A 12870-nucleotide genomic window follows, 5' to 3' on the forward strand; every position below is an offset into this window, starting at 1 on the left:
ATGCAAAGAAATGGCTTTATATCTTTTCTTGTCCCCATATTTCACTTTCATAATTCTCCAGGCTGGAAACGAACTTGGAGTGAGATGGGGAGGATCCAGTTGTCGTGGTACACGTACCAATGACATAGGTAGGACTAAGAAAGAGGTTCTGCTGAGAGATTTTGAGCAGCTAGGGACTAAATTGAAAAGCTGAACCACAGATAATAATATCTGCATTATTACCTGAGCCACGAGCAAATTGGCATAGGGTCAATAGAATCAGGGAGATGAATGCGTGGCTCAGAGGTTAGTGTGGGAGAAGTGGGTTTCAATTTGTGGGTGTAAGGGGGTAAAATATAAAGTGGACAGAAAGTTGGTCTCCAAAGTGGGTACTGAATTGATCTGACACGTGAGATGGTTCAGATTAAAGGGCTTATCAGTATTAGGAGGTTGTGAGGAGTCGGGAGTTCCTCCACCTCACGGTAGGGATTGTAATATATCACCTATTGACAGATTGTATATAAAACTGACTTACAAATGGCTGTAAAACATAAAATGGAAAATTTACATTTTCAATACATTTAAGGGAACGAAGGGCAGAGTTGACAACACCTACTAATAAATCTCCAAGGACAGTAGGGAGTAAGCTGTCTGGAAACATAGATAGGATAATACTATTGTAGCAGCTGAACTCATGGGAAAGGGATAGTTGTGGCTGATAAGAAACCAGGTGCACAACAAGCCTAACAAGAAGGAATACATCAATAACCTCTTGGGGCGACGGTGTGTGACGATCCCAGCAATCTTAGGAAAACTGGCCAGTGGGATGGAATGGAGACCAGAGGGGTCTCGGGTATATATGCTAGCAGAAAAGAATGTGAAAATAATCCCCCAAAAATTACAAGTTAAAACTGACATTTAAGTTGCCGAGGAAAAAAGACTTGGGGCTAGAACCTCCACTTTGTGCTTACCGCCCAAAAATGGGCATTATTTCCGGCATGGATGGTGAAAAAGGGTTTTCAGATCGTCGGCTTCTCGCCTATTCTCAAAGCACCAAGGGCTAGAACCTCCACTTTTGTGCTATTGCCCAAAAATGGGTGTTATTTCCGGCGTGGGCAGTAAAAAAGGGTTTTCAGATCGCCAGCTTCTCGTCCATTCTCAAAGCACCTAGTCTCCATTTTTGAAAATGGGCGTTACCGCGAGTGATATCAAGTGCGCGGTAGTGTTAAATTTTTTTGACCTTCTGCCATAAAGTGTGGCCATCTTTAGCAACAGCATGGCAACGCTCGATTGCCGAGATTCTGGAGGTCAAGGGTCACAATGACATGCGCAGAAGAGGAGACAGAGAGAGAGGGATCTCAGAGACACTGAAAGTGTGTGTGGCTGTGCTGTGGATGCTTTGGGAGGAAGAAGGGAGACTTCAGAGCTTCACAGCAAGTAGGCAAACAAAAAGTAGCTGTTACCAGCCACACATTTGTGACACCCTAATGCTAACATTTGCTACTGTACTGTACAATTGCTATTGTATTGGGGTGACATTTACTACCTGATTTAACCACCTCGTGTCAAAGCTGTTCATTTTCCCTTTTGTTGGGCCAAAATTCGGTGGTTACTGACAGCTGATAGCGTTACGGAGAGGCGGTACCGCAGTGCAAATAGCTTGGCGCCTGTTTTGGGCAATGTCACCACCTGCTGCAAACTTCGATTGAGTTTTGTTGCGGCACAAAGATGTACCGCTTCGCCTTCTACAGGCAGGGAAATCATGGCATCAGTATGTGTGCAACGTCTCGCTAGCGCCTATGCCGCAATCTTCAGGATTTGTGCCTCATTTACCGGCTGGCGGTGAACTTGCCACAGCAAGCTGGCATTCAAAATTCACAGTTGCAATGGCCGGGCGGTATATAAAGTAGTAACCAGGGAAAAGAGCGTGATTGCTACGTATTCTCCAGCAGAGTGCGTAGATGTTGGCGTGCTGCAGCTGCTGAGTACTTATTTTGAAGACTACCATTTCATCTCCATTGCTGTGTACCATCTCACTCTTACCTCCGACAACTTGATGGGGGCAGTGCTGGCACACCAAGTTGTGCTGCGGTGATTAATTCGAAGGCGACAGTTACACAGATGAGATATGGCCAATGTTGGTTCATGCTTGAGGAGAGGACGCAGACCAGGAGGCCTTAACTCCCCCCCACCCTCCCAGAAATTACCCTACACATTCGATGGTATGAAACGTGAATTGGCTAGGATAGATTGGCGAGTAATAGTTAAAGGGTTGATGGTGGATTGGCAATGGCAGACATTTAACGATCACATGGATGAACTTCAACAATTGTACATCCCTGTCTGGCGTAAAAATAAAATGGTGAAGGTGGCTCAAATGTGGCTAACAAGAGAAATTAGGGATAGTGTTAAATCCAGGGAAGAGGCATATAAATTTGCCAGAAAAAGCAGCAAACCTGAGGACTGGGAGAAATTGAGAATTCAGCAGAGGAGTACTAAGGGTTTAATTAGGAGGGGGAAAATAGAGTATGAGAGTAAGCTTGAAGGGAACATAAAAACTGACTGCAAAAGCTTCTATAGGTATGTGAAGAGAAAAAGATGAGTGAAGACAAATGTAGGTCCCTTGCAGTCAGATTCAGGTGAATTTATAATGGGGAACAAAGAAATGACAGACCAATTGAACAAATACTTTGGTTCTGTCTTCACTAAAGAAGACACAAATAACCTTCCATAAATACTAGGGGACCAAGGGTCTAGCGAGAAGGAGAAACTGAAGGAAATCCTTATTAGTCAGGAAATTGTGTTTGGCAAATTGATGGGATTGAAGACCGATAAATCCCCAGGGCTTGATAGTCTGCATCCCAGAGTATTAAGGAAGTGGCCCTGGAAATAGTGGATGCATTGGTGGTCATTTTCCAACATTCTATAGACTATGGATCAATTCCTATGGTTTGGAGGGTAGCTAATGTAACCCCACTTTTTAAAAAAGGAGGGAGAAAGAAAACAGGGAATTATAGACCGGTTAGCCTGACATCGGTAGTGGGGAAAATGTTGGACTCAATTATTAAAGATGTAATAGCAGCGCATTTGGATAGGATCAGTCCAAGTAAACATGGATTTATGAAAGGGAAATCATGCTTGACAAATCTTCTACAATTTTTTGAGGATGTAACTAGTACAGTGGACAAGTGAGAACCAGTGGATGTCGTGTATTTGGACTTTCAAAAAGCCTTTGACAAGGTCCCACACAAGAGATTAGTGTGCAAAATTAAAGCACATGGTATTGGGTGTAATGTATTGACGTGGATAGAGAGCTAGTTGGCAGACAGGAAGCAAAGAGTAGGAATAAACAGATCCTTTTCAGAATGGCAGGCAGTGACTAGTGGGGTACTGCAAGGTTAAGCGTTGGGACCCCAGCTATTTACAATATACATTAATGATTTCGACAAAGGAATTGAATGTAATATCTCCAAGTTTGCAGATGACACTAAGCTGGTTGGCAGCGTGAGTTGTGAGGGGGTGCTAAGAGGCTGCAGGGTGACTTGGACAGGTTAGGTGAGTGGGCAAATGCATGGCAGATGCAATATAATGTAGATAAATATGAAATTATCCACTTTGGTGGCAAAAACAGGAAGGCAGATTATTATCTGAATGGTGACAGATTAGGAAAATAGGAGGTGCCACAAGACCTGGGTGTCATGGTACATCAGTCATTGAAAGTTGGCATGCAGGTACAGCAGGCGGTGAAGAAGACAAATGGCATGTTGGTCTTCATAACACGAGGATTTGAGTATAGGAGCAGGGAGGTCTTACTGCAGTTGTATAGGGCCTTGGTGAGATGACACCTTGACTATTGTGTACAGTTCCTAATCTGAGGAAGGAGATTCTTGCTATTGAGGGAGTGCAGCGAAGATTCACCAGACTGATTCCCGGGATGGCAGGACTGACATATGAAGAAAGATTGGATCGACGGCTTATATTCATTGGAATTTAGAAGAATGAGAGGGGATCTCATAGAAACATATAAAATTCTGATGGGATTGGACAGGTTAGATGCAGGAAGAATGTTCCCGATGTTGAGGAAGTCCAGAACCAGGGGTCACAGTCTAAGGATAAGGGGTAAGCCATTTAGGACCGAGATGAGGAGAAGCTTCTTCATTCAGAGAATTGTGAACCTGTGGAATTCTTTACCACAGAAAGTTGTTGAGGCCAGTTCGTTAGATATATTCAAAAGGGAGTTAGATGTGGCCCTTACGGCTAAAGGGATCAGTGGGTATGGAGAGAAAGCAGGAATGGGGTACTGAAGTTGCAGGATCAGCCATGATCATATTGAATGGTGGTGCAGGCTCGAAGGGCCGAATGGCCTTCTCCTGCACCTATTTTCTATGTTTTTATGTTTCTATGTTTCTTCATACCTTGATATATCCGAGGAGCAAGTCATAAGAAGGCTGCGGTTCTGCAAAGAGGTGGTCACGGAGCTCTGCCACCTCCTGCAGACAGACCTCGCAGCTGACTTCAACACCAGGACCTCGCTGTCAGTGTCAGTGAAAGTGACAGTAGCGCTGAACTTCCACACTACCCCGTCCTTCCTGGCTCCTGTAGGCGATATATGGAACATTTCATACTTTGCAGTACATTGCTGCATTCACCAGGTGACCGACACTCTCTACAGCTGACGAATGGATTACATACATTTCAGCATGTCCAGGGAGAACAAGGAGGAGCGCTCCAGTGGCTTCGCCAGTGTAATAGATTTCCCCCTAGTGGACTACTGCTCCACTTATTGAACTACTGATGTACTGCAACTACTAATGTAAATAATAAAGGATCATGTGGTAAAGTCACATGGCAGTTTTCTGTTAAGAGCCATCTTGTGTGTGTGTGCTTCTTAGTGATGTCGTAAGAACATATCATGTTGGCGAACGTAGGATAGGATTTCTGGATTCCATAGCTGAAATTTTTGTTGGTGAATGATCCTACCAACCAACAGAGAGATATTGAGAGGTTCTTTGTTTTGCAGAACAGCAAAATATCCAAAACAAATTTCAAGCACACTGTTAACAGTGCCAAAGTCCAGATGGCCATGCCTATGCGAATAATAGGGTGCATGGGTGAGTTCCATCATGATCAAGTGACTTTCGGAGCCTATGTGGGGTGGCTAGGTGAAAATGCTTTTCACCGCGAATATTTGCTTGTTCCTGTCACGCCACTGATGGAAGTTAGTACTACAGTCCTGAGCCCCTGGAAATTGCTGAAAGTTATCATTTTGGAACATGAGATCAATTACACAATGAGGGTATCAGTGAATACATTGTAGCTTTAAAAAAGCTATCCATTCATTGTCATTTTGTAAACTTGCAGGACCAAGCGTTGCATGACTGCTTTGTTTGAGGGATGAAAAATGAAGCAATCAGTAGGAAATTGTTGAAAATCCCAAACTTGACTTTTGATTTAGCTTGTCGCTGGATATGGCCGATCAATATTCCTGAGAATTTTGCACCATTTCCAGTCATTAGACAACCGAGATGAACCGTCTGCAGGTTAAAAGTAAAAGTCAGTTGGGTCCCAAGGCCTCAGCAACTGGCCACAGTAACAGTAAATTGAAGTCGTGCTATCGATGCCTGGGACAACACATTGCTCAAAGCTGTCCATATGTGAAGGCAGAGTGTTTCTTCTGTAAGAAAACTGGGCATCTTGCGAAGGCATGCTGACTGAAGACTAAACCAACTTTCAATGCTAGAAGTAGATATCGACAGACATTACACAGCATTGAAGAGAAGCTACAGGATGAGGAGGTTCTGGAGATGCACAAGGTAATCTAACAACGATTTGTAAAGTATCGTCATCCAAGTTGACATTTCAGGAACCAGGATACCCATAGAAATCGACACTGGTGCATCCATGAGCACAGTAATGGAATCGCTATATCTCAACAAGTTGCGTGATTTTCGACTGGAGGAATCGAAGATAGAGCTGCAAGGCTACTCAGAAGAGCAAATGCCTGTTGTAAGATGTATCACCGTACCAGTGAAATACTATGATCATTTCAGAGCTTTCCTCTCACAGTAGTGGCAGAAGACAAGCCTGCCTTGATAGATAGAATTTGGTTGGGATCACTGAAGCTGGATTGGAATAAGATTTTTTTGTGTGGAAATGAGGTTTGCACTGAAGGATGAAGTCATCAAGCAGTATACGAAAGTGTTCCATGAAACAGGCAGTCCGATCCAAGACTTCAAGGTGAGTGCCAAAGTGCAGAAGGACGCAAGCCAAGTTCCATACCATATGCACTCAAGGAGAAAGTTGAGCAAGAACTCAAAAGACAATATAATTCAAAAGATAAGGGAGAAGAAGTGTTCTATTTTTCATACATTGATGAGCTGCCAGTCACACCTGAAGAAATTGGTAGAGCAACCAAACATGACCCAGTTATGTCAAATATGTATAATTACATAGCCAATGGCTGGCCAAACCAGGTATCAGAGAAAGATATTCATCCATACTTTGTTCCTAGGAATTAATTGTCAGTGGATAACAATTGTATCATGTGGGGTACAAGAGTAGTCATTCCAAATATATTCAGGTCCAAATAGTTAGTCGATCTTCACTACCAGCACCTGGGAATATGTTTGACCAAGAGTTTTTGCGCACAATTACTTATGGTGGCCAGGTTTAGATAATGGGGACGAAATTGCCCCTTTCCTTAAGGCCTGTTACCACCGCAAATCGGCAGCTGCAGAGTGGGGTGGCTGCCGAATTTTTGGGGCATGGCCACTGTTAGCCCAATTGCCCTCCCGAGTTTTCCCAGTGGTGCCCCAATCCCCCCCACCACTCCGCTACTGCCGATCCGTGGTAAGCGTGTCATCATCGTGCGCATCGCCGATCTACCCCCTCGATGGCGACAATCCCCTCTGAAAATCTTTGTCCCACCCAGCAGTGCCAAAACCTGTTTTTTCCCAGTGGTCCAGTGAAGCTGTGGCCTTCTACAACGGCGGAGCGGCTTCCCTTCAAGGGGAGGATGCACTGTCATCATGTTTTCTTTTGTTGGCTGACTACCACGTCAGCCCGATAATTATGCCCCCGGGTTCGGCCGGGCCGCCAGCAGGCAGCCTGGCACCCCCTCTTGACATGATGACAGTTTTCTGTTATGAGCCATCTGTATGTGCATTTCTTAGTGATGTAAGAATATATCACAGCCAGGATAGCGGGCTACTCCATTGATTTTACGCATAGAAACATAGAAAATAGGTGCAGGAGTAGGCCATTCGGCCCTTCGAGCCTGCACCATTATTCAACACGATCATGGCTGATCATTCACCTCAGGACTCCTTTCCTGCTTTCTCTCCATACCCCTTGATCACTTTAGCTGTAAGGGTCATATCTAACTCCCTCTTGTATATATCCAATGAACTGGCATCAACAACTCTCTGTGGTAGGGAATTCCACAGGTTAACAACTCCCTGAGTGAAGAAGTTTCTCCTCATCTCAGTCCTAAATGGCTTACACCCTTATCCTTAGACTGTGTCCTCTGGTTCTGGACTTCCCTAACATTGGGAACATTCTTCCTGCATCTAACCTGTCCAGTCCCGTCAGAATTTTATATGTTTCTATGAGATGCCTTCTCATCCTTCTAAACTCCAGTGAATAAAGGCCCAGTCGATCCAGTCTCTCCTCATATGTCAGGCCTGCCATCCCGGGAATAAGCCTGGTGAACCTTCGCTGCACTCCCTCAATTGCAAGAACGTCCTTTCTCAGATTAGGAGACCAAAACTGAACACAATATTCCAGGTGAGGCCTCACCAAGGCCCTGTACAACTGCAGTAAGATCTCCCTGCTCTTATACTCAAATCTCCTAGCTATGAAGACCAACATACCATTTTCCTTCTTCACCTCCTGTTGTACCTGCATGCCAACTTTCAATGACTGATGTACCATGACACCCAGGTCTCATTGCACCTCCCCTTTTCCTAATCTGCCGCCATTCAGATAATATTCTGCCTTCGTGTTTTTGCCTCCAAAATGGATAACCTCACATTTATCCACATTATACTGCATCTGCCATGCATTTGCCCACTCACCTAACCTGTCCAATTCACCCTGTAGCCTCTTAATATCCTCCTACAGCTCACACCGCCACCCAGCTTAGTGTCATCTGCAAATTTAGAAATATTACACTCAATTCCTTCAGCTAAATCATTAATGTATATTGTAAATAGCTGGGGTCCCAGCACTGAGCCCTGCGGCACCCCACTAGTCACTGTTTGCCATTCTGAAAAGGACCCATTTATCCCGACTCTCTGCTTCCTGTCTGCCAACCAGTTCTCTAGCCACGTCAATACCTTACCCCCAATACCATGTGCTTTAATTTTGCACACCAATCTCTTGTGTGGGACCTTGTCAAAAGCCTTTTGAAAGTCCAAATACATCACATCCACTGGTTCTGCCTTGTCCACTCTACCAGTTACATCCTCAAAAAATTCCAGAAGATTTGTCAAGCATGATTTCCCTTTCATAAATCCATGCTGACTTGGTCCGATCCTGTCACTGCTTTCCAAATACGCTGCTATTTCATCATTAATAATTGATTCCAACATTTTCCCCACTACTGATGTAAGGCAAACCAGTCTATAATTCCCTGTTTTCTCTCTCCCTCCTTTTTTAAAAAGTGGGGTTACATTGGCTACCCTCCACTCCATAGGAACTGATCCAGAGTCTATCGAATGTTGGAAAATGACTGTCAATGCATCCGCTATTTCCAAGGCCACCTCCTTAAGTACTCTGGGATGCAGTCCATCAGGCCCTGGGGATTTATCGGCCTTCAATCCCATCAATTTCCTCAACACAATTTCCCAACTAATAAGCATTTCCCTCAGTTCCTCCTTACTAAACTCTCTGACCCCGTTTATATCCAGAAGGTTCTTTGTGTCCTCCTTAGTGAATACCGAACCAAAGTACTTGTTCAATTGGCCTGCCATTTATTTGTTCCCCGTAATGACTTCCCCTGATTCTGACTGCAGGGGACCTATGTTTGTCTTTACTAACCTTTTTCTCTTTACATATCTATAGAAACTTTTGCAGTCCGTCTTAATGTTCCCTGCAAGCTTCCACTCGTACTCTATTTTCCCTGCCCTAATCATACCCTTTGTCCTCCTCTGCTGAGTTCTAAATTTCTCCCAGTCGCCGGGTTCACTGCTATTTCTGGCCAATTTTATGCCACTTCCTTGGCTTTAATACTATCCCTGATTTCCTTTGATAGCCACGGTTGAGCCACCTTCCCTTTTTTATTTTTACGCCAGACAGGGATGTACAATTGTTGTAGTTCATCCATGCGGTCTCTAAATGTCTGCCATTGCCCATCCACAGTCAACCCCTTAAGTATCATTCGCCAATCTATCCTAACCAATTCACGCCTCATACCTTCAAAGTCACCCTTCTTTAAGTTCTGGACCATGGTCTCTGAATTAACTGTTTCATTCTCCATCCTAATGCAGAATTCCACCATATTATGGTCACTCTTCCCCAAAAGGTCTCGCACAACAAGATTGCTAATTAGTCCTTTCTCATTACACATCACCCAGTCTAGGATGGCCAGCCCTGTAGTGGTTCCTTGATATATTGGTCGAGAAAACCATCCCTAATACACTCCAGGAAATCCCCTTCCACTGTATTGCTACCAGTTTGGTTAGCCCAATCTATATGTAGATTAAGGTCACCCATGATAACTGCTGTACCTTTATTGCACGCATCCCTAATTTCTTGTTTGATGCTGTCCCCAACCTCACTACTCCTGTTTGGTGGTCTGTACACAACTCCCACTAGCATTTTCTGCCCTTTGGCATTCCGCAGCTCCACCCATACAGATTCCACATCATCCAAGCTAATGTCCTTCCTTACTAGTGTGTTAATTTTCTCTTTAACCAGCAATGCTACCCCACCATCTTTTCCTTTCTGTCTATCCTCCTGAATGTTGAATACCCCTGGATGTTGAGTTCCCAGCCTTGGTCACCCTGGAGCCAGGTCTCCGTGATGCCAATTATATCATATTCATTAATTGCTGCCTGTGCAGTTAATTCGTCCACCTTATTTCGAATACTCGTCGCATTTAGGCACAGCCTTCAGACTTGTCTTTTTAACACCCTTTGCCCCTTTAGAATTTTGCAATAATGTGGCCCTTTTTGATTTGGGTTTCTCTGCCCTCCACTTTTACTTTTCTTCTTTTTATCTTTTGCTTCTGCCCCCATTCTACTTCCCTCTGTCTCCCTGCATAGGTTCCCATCCCCCCGCCATATTAGTTTAACCCTTCCCCAACAGCACTAGCAAACACTCCCCCTAGGACATTGGTTCCGGTCCTGCCCAGGTGCAAACCGTCCGGTTTGTACTGGTCCCACCTCCCCCAGAATCGGTCCCAATGTTCCAGGAGTTTGAATCCCTCCCTTCTGCACCACTCCTCAAGCCACGTATTCATCTGAGCTATCCTGCGATTCCTACTCTGACTAGCACGTGGCACTGGTAGTAATCCTGAGGTTACTACCTTTGAGGTCCTACTTTTTAATTTAACTCCTAGCTCCCTAAGTTCACCTGGTAGGACCTCATCCTGTTTTTTACCTATATCGTTGGTACCTATATGCACCATGACAACTGGCTGGTTATCCTCCCCCTCCATGTGGCATTGCCGGCCCCGACCCACAATGGAGAGGTGTTTCTCAATTACAAGGGCTACCACTCCCTTAACATCCAGTTGGTGTGCGACGACAGGCATATGATCCTCGCTCTGAATGCCCGCTATCCTGGCAGCTTTCATGATTTCACCATCCTGTGGGAGAGCAGTGTGCCACGACTGTTCCAGCCATCGCATGAAGGGCGCGGTTGGCAACTCAGCGACAAAGATCTCGTCTAACTACCTGGCTGATGACTCCTCTCCGCAACCCCGCAACCCCACCACCCCTGCCGAGCAGTGCTGTAACCACAGCCATGCCACAACTGGGACCATAATAGAGCAAACTATGAGGGTGCTAAAGCAACGTTTCCTGCTCTGGAGGGTTGTGGTGACTCTGTTTGTAGTGTGTTTCACTTTCCCAGAGTCTTTCTATACTTTTACTGGAACTGGAGCTGGTTGTTTTATCAGAGATGGGCAATGTAAAGTGCCCCCAACAGATGTACTGATAGCTTCTTGAAAACAAAAGTTGGATGTACCACCGTTATGTTAAGTCTTTGCTTCCATAACTGCTGCATTGAAAATTACTGATTAATTTGAAGACCATTGACCATGCCTTTCCTTTTGTGAAATCATCTGAGAAATTTAGCTGATGGTTTAATGCTAAAATTGATCGAACCAAACCTTTACATCAGCTGCCATTTGCAGAAGAGAGTTCCAAACTCCTTCCACCATTTGCATGTAAAAATGTGCTTCTTATCTTCACCCCTGAAAGATCTGGCTTTAATTTTATGCTATATCCCCTAGTCCTAGACCCCCCAACCAGTGGAAATAGTCTCTCTCTATCTATTCCTCTTAATGGTAATGATGGTGAAACTGTCAGCGTACGCCGTCGTCCCTCCTCTGAAAGTGAAAGCAACTTCTGGAGTTAGCGCAGATAAACTTGGAAATCCGTAAGTTGCTGTCAGTCAATCCCCGCTCCGTCACAGGTTGCGCTGTGGAACTTCCCAAAGCCGGCAATCAATTCAAATCACAATTCCTGACAAAAACTTTCCCTATTAAGCTGGAATATCGCTTTTTTTTTAGTTTGTTGTCTATGAGAATTCTTTAATGAGATTGGCTGCTTAGCCAGCTTAATGACATCACTGTTGCTGGATGTTGGAGCTTCGCTTGATTAGGCGCCAGCTTCAAACTGACATCGGGAGAGCTGAAATTCACGCCACAGAGATCGAGGTCAGCGGCGAGTGCCGTCGCTTTGTTGCTGAATATATATTTTGGGCCAATATCCTGAAAACGTCGATCAAATCACCCCGTAATCTTCTAGATTCTAGTGAATTCAACTCTAGTTTGTGTAATCAGATAAAATGAATTCTGTGAAGTGTATTTCTATTTTTATAATTTCCAACCTCTGCAAAACCACTATCAGAGCCCTTACTAAAATAAGGGAAATAGGATCCAAAGAATAAGAGCAGAGGAGTAACATGCAGTCTTAATCTGTTCCACTAGGTGTCATTAAGATGCTTAGAATAAGCTGAAGTCAATATTATACTTTTGTGTTTAAGTGCATTAATTATATGAATCTTCACCACCATACAATGTTTCTATATACATCTAAACAGAAAAATAAATGCGCTTTAAATGTTTGCCTTAATTAGATGTTATATTTTTGTAGCGTTAATTTTCTTTCGATCTTGAGAAGGAATTTCTTCTCCCAGAGGGTTGTGAATCTGTGGAATTCTCTGCCCAAGGAAGCAGTTGAGGCGAGCTCATTGAATGTATTCAAATCACAGATAGATTTTTAACCAATAAGGAAATTAAGGGTTCCGGGGAGCAGGCGGGTAAGTGGAGCTGAGTCCACGGCCAGATCAGCCATGATCTTGTTGAATGGCGGAGCAGACTCGAGGAGCTAAATGGCCTACTTCTGTTCTTAATTCTTATGTTCGTATGTTCCTATGTTCTTATCAAACCAGAAAATCACAGCCTAGTTAATTTGCCAGTTTTTTCACTGTGGAATAAATTTAAAATGACATTTGATTAGTGATAAATGTAGAAGAAAAATCTGGACTGGAATTAATGAATGTAAGGCAGAATATTCTTTATTTTGATGGAATAAATCTATTTGGTAGTTATACCTGAAAGAGTTTGTTGATATGTGTTATAATTATACATGCCACCCTCAATGGAATGGAATCTGATATTCAAATGTTTTGTAAATAATAACTTTACATAAATTTGCACTG

Source organism: Pristiophorus japonicus, chromosome 2 (assembly GCF_044704955.1).
Source record: "Pristiophorus japonicus isolate sPriJap1 chromosome 2, sPriJap1.hap1, whole genome shotgun sequence".
Classification (NCBI taxonomy): Eukaryota; Metazoa; Chordata; class Chondrichthyes; family Pristiophoridae; genus Pristiophorus; species Pristiophorus japonicus.